Source organism: Rhinolophus ferrumequinum, chromosome 17, assembly GCF_004115265.2.
Source record: "Rhinolophus ferrumequinum isolate MPI-CBG mRhiFer1 chromosome 17, mRhiFer1_v1.p, whole genome shotgun sequence".
Taxonomy (NCBI): Eukaryota; Metazoa; Chordata; class Mammalia; order Chiroptera; family Rhinolophidae; genus Rhinolophus; species Rhinolophus ferrumequinum.
Genome location: NC_046300.1, coordinates 63,379,389 through 63,390,271, shown reverse-complemented (window position 1 = coordinate 63,390,271; position 10,883 = coordinate 63,379,389).

Here is a 10,883-nt window from a genome sequence, read left to right as displayed (position 1 = left end):
GTCTAGACTTGGGTAAAATACTCAGGAGGTCCAGAAGTGGCTACAGATCAGGACACTTTCTTCAATTGAGTTTACCAAAAAAAAAATCTGTATTTTTATCTTCTTTGTCTCATGTGAGTCCATCTGTGGGGACAGAGCCCCAAAAAAGCAGTTTCCAGGCTCTCGCCTCATGTGGAGGGGTGCGGCTCGGGTAGTAGATGGCCGTCAGCTGTGGCTGGTTGGCCGTCAGCTGTAACCCTTGAGCCATTGGCCACTAATATAACTGCCCGCGGCTACGGAGGGAAGTAGAGGAGAGAGAGGAGAGAGGAGGAGACTGAAGGAGAGTGGAGGAGAGTCGGTCGGATTGGCAGCAAAGCGGACAGCAGGTCGCATGTCGTGTAAACCCAGCCTCCAGTGAGACCATAGTGGTATGACTCCCCTACCTATGGCTCCATGGGTGTTCCTTTTTGGCCTAGCCACATCCTGCGTTCTTGTGTGGGGAGTGGGACCAGAGACCCCGCAGGCTGCCCTGTGTGACAACTGGTCCAGGGACCGGAGGCCCCACGTGGAACTGTCCATACATTGGTCCCCTTCTAATGTGCAGAGGGTTTTGGCCCTAGTTGACACTGGCGCAGACGCAGTCTTCTTTATGGGAACCCAGAACTGTTCCCTGGACCAGCAATCTGCATTGATGGCTATGGGGGAAAGACTGTGACTGTGAAAGCCGTTTCCTTACCACTGGGTATAAGAAGTCTTCCCCCCGTACCTACAAGGTGTATGTCTCCCCCGTTCCGGAGTATATTCTAGGGGTGGACGTGCTACATGGCCTCAGCTTACAGACGTCGGTAGGAGAGTTCCGTCTCCGGATCCGGGTGGTGAAAGCGGTGACACGCGGGCATGCTCACCACGCTCCTCAAGTGTTGCCACAGCCCTGGCGCGTGGTTACAGTGCGACAGTACCGCCTGCCAGGAGGGCAGGAGGAGATTGGTCGTACAATATTGGAATTGGAGAAGGCACATATTGTGAAGCCGACGCACAGTCCCTTTAACTCCCCAGTATGGCCTGTCAAGAAGCCAGATGGGACTTGGCGAATGACTGTGGACTATAAGGGAGTTAAATAAGGTGACACCACCCTTGCGCGCTGCAGTGCCTTCAATACATGATTTAATGGATCGTCTGACTGTCCGCCTGGGGACATATCACTGTGTAATGGACTTGGCCCTGGCAGGTCAAAAGCCCCCACTGTCGATGGATGGGCCTGATAGCCCCATGGGGGGCCGGTTTGACTCATGATTTGCAAGTGACGCCAGGGGTGGTGGCTGAGTGGCCACCGTAAGTGACTGTAGTATACGAAGGTCCCATACCGGGATGATTTTGCGGGTAGACTATGTGCTCTCACTATGGCCTATTATGGGGTTCCCTGTTCTGTTACATGTTGAAACTATGCAAGGGACCCCAAGCACTGCCATAAAGGTTTGGTACCACAAACTGGGTAAGGTGCCAGTGGCAGCGACCCTCCTTTCCCAGGACAAAAAGCTAGCATGTATCCTCCCAGATGGAAGGGATTTGCCATTATTCATTCTTAAGACTACTGTTTCTTTTCGTCTGTAGGTGTCAGTAGGCTAATATGGCACAGGGACTCTAGCGAAAGATGCTTGTCGCGTAGATTATGAGGCGAGACCTGTAGGGGGTGGAGTGTGGGGACAGAGCCCCAGAAAGCAGTTTCCAGGCTCTTGGCCTCATGTGGAAAGGTGCTGGCTCAGGTAGTAGATGCCCATCAGCTGTGGCTGGTTGGCCGTCAGCGGTAACCCTTGAGCCACTGGCCACTAATATAACTGCCGCGGCTACAAGGGAGAGAGGAGGAGAGTTGAGGAGAGAGGAGGAGAGAGGAGGAGACTGAAGGAGAGTAGAGGAGAGTCGGTCGGTTGGTAGCAAAGCGGACAGCAGGTCGCACGTTGTGTAAACCCAGTGAGACCATAGTGGTATGACTCCCCTACCTATGGCTCCGTGGGTGTTCCTTTTTGGCCTAGCCATATCCTGCGTTCTTGTGTGGGGAGCGGGACCAGAGACCCCGCAGGCCGCCCCGCGTGACAGCTGGTCCAGCGAGCAGAGGCCCCCGCACGACACCATCTGTCCTTTGGTTATGAATGGAGGAGGGGAGGAATGAAGATAGCACCACTCGTTGGTCTCCTTCAAATACCAATAAAAGTCAAATCAACGTTAAAATTTAGAACAACCAACTCGAAAGGTAGTGCTCTTTTATTCACTATTATAGTTGTTATTATTCATTCCCAGCTACATGACCTGAACAAGTTAAAGAGAAACTTAATAATAGCCAACTCCATGTTCTTTTAAAAATTATGTGAATTTATTTAAAAAGATGGAGGGAGGAGAAGGAAATGGAGAAGGAGATAAAGGAGAAAGAGGAGAACGAGGAGGAGGAAGAAGAGGGAAGTTAACTCTGTCTGTCACCAGACCACTGTGACTATTGTAACACCTTCAGTCCAAAGCCCAAGGAACTTTCTTTGCTTCACAGACGTTTGCAAGAAGTTGAGTGCTCGTTGACCCAACGCAAATGCTCCTCCAGAAGCAGAGAGGTTGTCAAACATCTAATGCCTTGGCTTCCGGGGGCTTTCAGGGAGAGAACATCCATGCGCGGTCTCCTGAAACCACCTCTCGCTCCCTCCCTCCATCTATATGGCATGGAGGAATATTTAATGGGTTCCATATTTCTGTGGAAGAGGAAAAACGGAAGAGTAAAGTGGGAAGGAATGTGTTATACTTCTGTTTTTCAAAAGTTCTGGTTAAGGAGAAAACCTCTTAAGACTCAGAGAAAAGAAAAGAATGTTAAAATAATGGAAGCCATCCACTATGCTCATTTTCAAATACACACACACACACACACACACACACACACACACACACACACTTCCTCTTATTATATTTGTCAAAAGCTATGAATAGGTTTCAAATCCAAACACTAGATACTATTTGCTCTGATAATCAAAGGGACTCTGAAAGTGACAAGGTCCTTTCTTGCTCCATCATTACATTTGGAAGTATGAGGAAACCATTGGTGTTAACTGGCTGCCAGATCCCCAGTGACTTCCAGGTCCGTAACCTACCACTGGTGTGGTTCCTTTAAACAGGGCCTTTCTGTTCTTTTTCTATCTCTCTCTGGACAAACAGGGTTTGGCTTTGAAGAGTGTGTCTTTAAGTAAATGAAGTAATTTTGGCAAAAAGAACCACAAAATGGATGTTCATTTAAATATATTATCATTCAACTATTTCTTTTTTTTTTTAACTTTTTTTTTTTAAATTGGGGAACAGTGTGTTTTTCCAGGACCCATAAGCTCCAAGTCAAGTTGTTGTTTTTTTCAATCTGTTTGTGGAGAACGCTCACTGGCCCATGTGGGAATCAAACCGGCGACCTTGGTGTTATCGGCACTGTGCTCTAACCACTGAGCAAACCGACCCCCCCTTTTTTTAACTTTTATTTATTTAAGTGAGTTTTTCCAGGACTCATCAGCTCCAAGTCAAGTACCATGTTTCCCCGAAAATAAGACTGGTTCTTATAGTAATTTTTGCTCCAAAAGACGCATTAGGGCTTATGTTCAGGGGATGTCATCCTGAAAAAAATCATGCTAAGGCTTATTTTCCGGTTAGGTCTTATTTTCTGGGAAACACAATAGTTGTTTCAATCTATTTGTGGAGGGCACGACTCACAACGCCAATGTGGGGATCGAACCGGCAACTTTGTTGTTAAGAGCACCGCACTAACCAACTGAGCTAACTGGCCACTCCCTCAACTATTTCTTAAGAAATTATCCATGGCAACTGAGGCCAGCTACTCAAGAACGTCTCAAGGGCCCATGATGACTCCCACAGCTCCCAAAGCCCCCAGGGAGGAGCTTTAGAAAGCAACTCTGTGGCTTAGCTTTTCTAGAGACTTGGTTTCTGGTTCTCTCTTGTTTTCCATAGGGATTTGGGAAAATCACAGACTCTCTCTTCCAATATGGACTTTTTATCTTGAACATCAGGGATAATAACATCTGTTTTTCACATGCCACAGGTGAGTTGTGAAAATCAGTGAGGATGAGGTATGTTAGAGCCCTAAAAAGTGCTAATGTAAATGTTAGTTATTGAAGGCAAGCAAAAGAGGGCAGACTCACTTTGCAGAGATATTTTTAGCTTGAGTGTGTTCAAAGATACTTAACTGAGTATGCATCTCTATCTCTCAACACCAAACATAAAAGACTCTTAGATTCTAGATTCCTACTAGTTTGGTTTATCTGTGAGTAGCAGGTAGGAATGTATAGCCACAGTCTCGAGTATACAAGAAATAATACATTTATTCTTTGTAATCCCTTTATTATGGATAATTTAAAACTGAAGCAAAAGTACAAGATGAAATGGTATAAGAAACCTCCATGTACTTCTTACCCAGCTTCAAAAATTACCACTGACAGCCAATCATGTTTCATTTATATTCCCATCTGAAATGGTACATTTCTTCCTTCTAAAAATTAGGCACCGTGCGTGTCTGTTCCACACTGGTTACTACAGAACTTCCAGTGGACAAAGCTGATTGGTTGAAATTGAAGGCTCTCAGCTGTACTGCCATGTCGCAGGCCCAGGAACTGTTGCTGCGGCCAAAGCTGCACAGCCAAGTGTCGGGGGGGCGGCCTCCCTGTGCCCCATAAAGACATCCTCTTCTGAGGCCTTGCCATTCCCACACTCCTCACCCAGGACTCAGCCAGCGAGCGGTTTTGGGTCCCCAGGGTACTGGTGGGGCACACAGACCTCCAGTCCTTACCTGGTGTTCAAGACCTGCTTCCTTCTCACTTTATACTTTCTAAAGACTCCCAGCACATAGCATCGGCCATGAGCCAAGGCTTAACTCTTCTCTCCTCCTCCAGCCAGCTGCTTTTGTCTCCCGTGGGGTTTTATCACACACCGTCTACACCAGTCCAACCTCCTTCTTGTTCTCCCACGGCACGAGCTCCGTGGTAACACATTCTGAGTACACTCCAGAGCTAGTCCTCACTGGCTGTGTCTCAGGCAAGTTACTTAACCTCTCTGTGCCTCAGTATCGCCACCTATGATGACAACAATAGTACCCACCTCATAGGGCTGCTGCAAGGGTAATGAGTTAACATGTGGAAAGCACTTGAACAACTGAGAACACTTGAGCAACTGGTATGTAGCAGTTGCTGATTATCATCACTCAGCCTTCCCCACAACCCCAAGAGGGAAGCATTATAACACTGACTTACAGACTGGGGCAAGGACACACTACTACCCTGGGGATTGCGTCAACACTGATTTCATTGATATTCGTAGCATGTTCCCAGAGGGGTTTTCAAAAGGGGACTTAGGCGACATCCACGTTTATTTTTAAAGCTGGAGCAAATTATTCTCGGAGTATAATTAAGCACTTTTGAGAGTCCAGTAGGAAACAGTTATTCACTATTAATCTTAGTAATTCAAAGTAATTTAAAAAATCTTCCTGATCCTCAGGGACAGACAGCTTTTTCAAACAGCTGGGAGATATTCTGTAAATCTCAGGTAATGTTACTCCTGTAATCCATTATTTATTTACGCACAGGAAGGTGCTGACTCACCTGGCAGGGGTTAGGCCATTACTTCATTAATGTCTCATTTTTAATCTCATTACTTCCAATATCTCTATTCTGGTGACAGGTCCCCAGATGTTCTGGGACAGCTCCAATTTGAAAGATCCTATTGTATTCTCCCTCAAATCATCAAAATCTCTCTCAAGGAAGTGCCAATATCAGAACAACTCAGGTCCTCTCCCAGATCAACACTGGCACACACAAGTAGCCAAGTCATCTTTTCATTGTGTGTGTGTGTGTGTGTGTGTGTGTGTGCTTCAATTTGTACAATGTCCTCACCAAGCCTCATAGATAGTGGAGGCAGTAAATTTGAGAGTATAACCATGAAAGATGTCCCAGTGTTGGAAGAGTCTGGGTTCTGAAAGCTGGAGACCTGGGGTGAGATCCTCCCTCTGCCATTTAGCCGTGGGACCACAGGCAGGTTGCTTAATTCAAGTTTTCTATTTGGAAAATGAAGGTCTGTAGGCCCCACCCCTTGCCCTTCTTTTACTCTAAAGCAAAAGGTCCAGGTTCATCTATAGAAAGGCAGTGAAAAAACAAAAACAAAACGCTACGCTTCTTAGGTTGAGTCAGGAGTTCTTAAGTAAGAGAGAGCTGCTATTTATCTGGTAGGAACCAGTTAATAACAACTGTCTTCCTTTCTGGTCAGCCTAGCGTCTGTTCTGTCTGCTCAGTCTCACACTGCACTGAATTGTAAATGTTTTGGCAATGCCCCCCTCGCTCCTCCCTATCCCTAGTTAAGAGGGTTAGGGTGTCTGTGAGCTCTGGGGTCAGAAAGACCTGGCTCTGAATCCTGGCTCTGCCCCCACCAGCTCTGTGATCTTAGGCAAGTGGTGTGAGCTCTGCTGCCTTAGCTCTAGGTGGGGCAATAGTAAGTGGGGGCAATAGTAAGTGGGGGCAATAGTAAGCACCCTGAAGCACTAAATGAACATCAAGCTCAGTGTTTGACAGAATGTACACACCCAATAAATGTTTGTTCTCATTATTGTGAAAAAGGGGCCTCAAAAACGTAAGCTATAAAGTGGAAATTAAAAACCGGCCCAATAGGAGGATTAAAGGAAAACCTCACAATTGTGGAGAAAACCGACACTTATAAAAGGAAAATAATACTGAAAAAGGAAGAGGAGGAAGATGAGAACGAGGAAGAGAAATAGGAAAAATAGGAGAAATATAAGCACAACTAACAGTATGCCTCATAAGTGAATAATATTCACTTAATCATATCTATGTAATTATAGAATATCAATTTAACTAAATAAATTATAACAGATCAATATTGGAAGGGTGGGGAAGAAGGAAGAAAAGAGTTAAGAGTAAAATTCACATGTACCATAAAAGGCAGTCAATAAATGTTACCAAAATCGATTAATCGAGAAAGAGTAGCAAAAGCATATCATTTAGAAATGTGGATGCAAATAAGAGAAGAAATAGCAAAAAGTGTTGCACGTGGCTGGGAGCGGGACACGAGCCAGGCAATTGCTATTTTTTCATTGTAAGCCTTTTAGCACAGTATTAGTTAGGAGTATATTTGGCTGCAAGTCACAAAAATAGCAACAACATATACACAAATAGCAATCACTTAAATATGAGAAAGTTTATTCCTTGCTCAGGTTGGGAGTTCACAGGATGTAGCCCAGTTCTGGTATGGCAGTTCCATTCCATGAATAAAACTCAGGAGAGCAAAATTCCTCCCAGCTCACCACTCCTAGGAAGCATCATCCTCACAGTCCAAAGCCACTCTCTTTTCAACAAAATGGGTAACGGGGCTGAGAATAAAGCATGTCAGGTGGAGCCAGCAGTCTCTTTAGAGAGGCTCCTTGAAGCAGACATATGACACACCTCCCTACTTGAGTCCTATTGGCCAGAAGTCATCACACGACCACATTTATCTGCAAGGGAAGCTTGGAAGCATAGTGGTTATTTAAGGCAGCCATATGCCTCGCTAACTGATTTCCTACTGTGGAAGAACAGGAGAATGGAAATGCAATCAACTAACAGTTGTTCCCACAAACTTTATTTGACTGTTGGATTATTTTAAAGTTTTCACACTGCAGTCAATGTAAAATCTAAATGCAAACCAAGTATAACACCATGTGTTATGTGGTGGTGAAGAACTCAGGCTCTACAGTCAGAGGGCTGGGGTTTGAATCCTGTATTATCCACTTAGCAACTCCATTTCCTATGTGATGCAGCAGTTAAAGGAGGTGATACTGAAAAGTGCTTACAGTAGTTCCTGACATGTGGTAAGCATTCATTCAGTGTTTGTTTTGTTGTTGTTGTTGCAAACATTCTATGCTTATTAAAATAAACAGACACATAAACCTCAGTTACCTGAGGAAAACCAATAAATGAGAGGTTCAAATTAAACAGAATTATTGACTCTCCAGGTGACATTTAGAGAATCATTCAGGAAATAGAGGAGATTAACAAATGTTAATAAATAACCTTAATAATACTTAAGAAAATACAGTATACATAAAACAAGAAACTAAAGCATAAAAAAGGGGCAACGAGACAGTGTTAGATACTACTAACAGAACAAAAGTTCAGCCTCAGATGCTCAGAGCCTAACCACTTTCAGACACACAGCGTGCTGGGCCTCAGCCCACCTGACGACACCACAGCGACGGCAGCCAGGTACAGCAGCCAGGTACAGCCCGCGACTTCTGGCTTCTCCCACCACCTCTGGGAATGGTGTGCGTAGGGTTTCTCCCAGGAGGAAACAGATGATGTAACTAGCTCTGGGGGTGAACTAACTCCCGTGGGGCAAACTTTGACCAGTGAGTGATAACAGACAGAGGATATAAGTGCACCAATTTTCTCTTTTACTTGAGTATAAAAAGGTTAACGGACATGGTTTAAATTTTATATATTAAAAATAAAAACTTACATATATTATTAAAAGCCCAAAAATTAATCAGTAAAAAACCCCTGAAAAATTAGAGATAACAAAAACTGGGAGTTTGATGGATAATAACGAGCTAGCAAGGAGATAATAGCTATATTCTGAATTTGCTAAATCAGGAACTAACAACATAAATAAATTATTTAAAGTTATAATGGTAACTGCCAGGAAAAAAACAAACAAATCAATTATGTTATTGGAAATTCTTCCTAGGTCATAGGAAGAATTCTTCCTAGGACATAATTTCATTTTATACTATTCTACATTGCTTAATAAAGATTTACAGTTGTTCACACATTATGTTTGTATGGCTTCAGATATAATTAATTTTCTAGTTATGGAAGAGTACATATCAACTCTCACATAGGTGAGATGGAGGAAGAGATTTTGTCTTGTTTTTGTGTCATATTATATAACTTTGGGTTGTTTGAATATTTATGTCAATCATGTATGACATTTACAAATAAAACTGTTTGGGAGAAACTGATATAATAACACACTCAATGCCTGGCTTGGAGTGAGCACACAGTAGCTTCCTCCACTTATCCAAAGCAGCTCAGCATGGTGGTTAAGGATTAAATTACATGGTGGATGCGAAGTGTTTGGCACGGCTCAGTAACCGCTGGTTATTACTATTAATACCATCTCGCTACTGCTCATCTTTAAGTTTCTAGCTTTCAGTTCACTGAATTGCACCCTGTCCCCCCCGAAACACATGGGTTTCACAAACTAGTCTAAAGCTTTCTTCTATCAACTCAGGGTCCAAAGATTTTCCAAAGACTTTGGAAATGGCAAATACTGGTTCCCGGCTTCACTTGCAATGAGATTCTGAGCCTCATCATTGTCATCTGAGAAATGGGGACAAAACCCAAATGTAGCTCAGAGATTTTAAATGTGATAATGCATCTAGTGCAGGGCACGTGGGACAGTCTCACTATTGGAAAGCTATTATCGTCACTGCTGTTAAATGGAGCCATGAAGCCAAATCCAGCCAACATCTTGAATAAGGAAAGTGAGAGATGCCTTGACAAGCACTCAGGCCCAGAACAGATTTCTTTAGATTCTCCTCTGCTGCTGGGAAGGCAAAGCTTTCTCATCCGCATTCCCCAGGCTGCAGTTACCACTAGGATCTGCTGCCTCCCTGTGGAATTTCACAGACACGGTCATGAGACAGGCAAATCTTCAAGGCCAAGATGGCTTTGCCAAGACAATCTCAGAAAGATTCCCCAGGCTTCATAACTGTTTTGTTCGTGGACTGTTAACATTTAAGTCTTTACACAATTGTCCTTTCTCAATGAGCTCTGCACGGGACTTTAAAAGAGCAACTCACATCCCACCTTCTCTCAGTCTCTTTCCCACTGTCTAGTGTTTCCCTTTTTCATTGTATTGATCACCCTCTAAGAGACTATATAACTTACGTATTTATATTTACACTTACCACTTATTTTCTGTCTTTCACCTTTACTTCACAAGGGCAGAGGCTTTCTTTTTTTTCTCTCTCTTTCTTTTTTTTGTTTTTTAGGGTTTGTTTGTTTGTTTGTTTGTTGTTCTAATTTGATCCCAGGTGCCTAAAACAGTGCCTGGTGCATAGAAGGAACTTAGATTTTCATGAAGGAAGGAAAGAAGGAAGGAAGGCTTTCTCTTGTAACATGATGTGAAATGCTTGGAACCTTGAAGATACTGGGTTTTTCGTTGCACTGAATGTATGCATGGAAGCCACAGTCATGGTGCCAGATGCTATTCTTTCCTAGTGCAATTCCGACTCTGTAACAGGAATCATTTCAGCACTTGATCTCTGGATCCTGTACAGACAGCCTGAGCAAACATCTCCAATACTTGCTTAGCAATAGAAATACAACTTCAGCCTGCACTTTGGCAAGTAGGCTGTGGTGAGCCTGTGTGTGTGTGTGTGTGTGTGTGTGTGCATATATGTGTACATTCACATGTGTGTGACCCACACAGGATTTTGAAGATGAATCAAATGCGGAAGAACTAATTTCTCCTCTGATGATTAGGGGGTAAAGGGCGAAGACGGAATTCAATGAATCTTCAAGAGTTTTTTCTTATACGTACTCTTTGCCAATGTGAACCCTGTTTTAAACCGAGCTTTTTAAAAGCACAGTCCAAAGTGGGATGGGCAGATGTGCATGAGACTGAGACCCTGCCAGTCTCCCATAAGCCAATCCAGGATGTGTGCAACGGAAGGTTCCAAAAGTCAGGGCTGGGTTCAGACGCCGCCGAGACCTCAGACGAGTCACTTTAACCCCCTGAGTCTCAACAGCCTCATGCATCAAATGGGTCCCACCACTTAACTACTGAGAATTAAGTGAGGTAATGAATTTAGAATTCAACACTTCATGTCC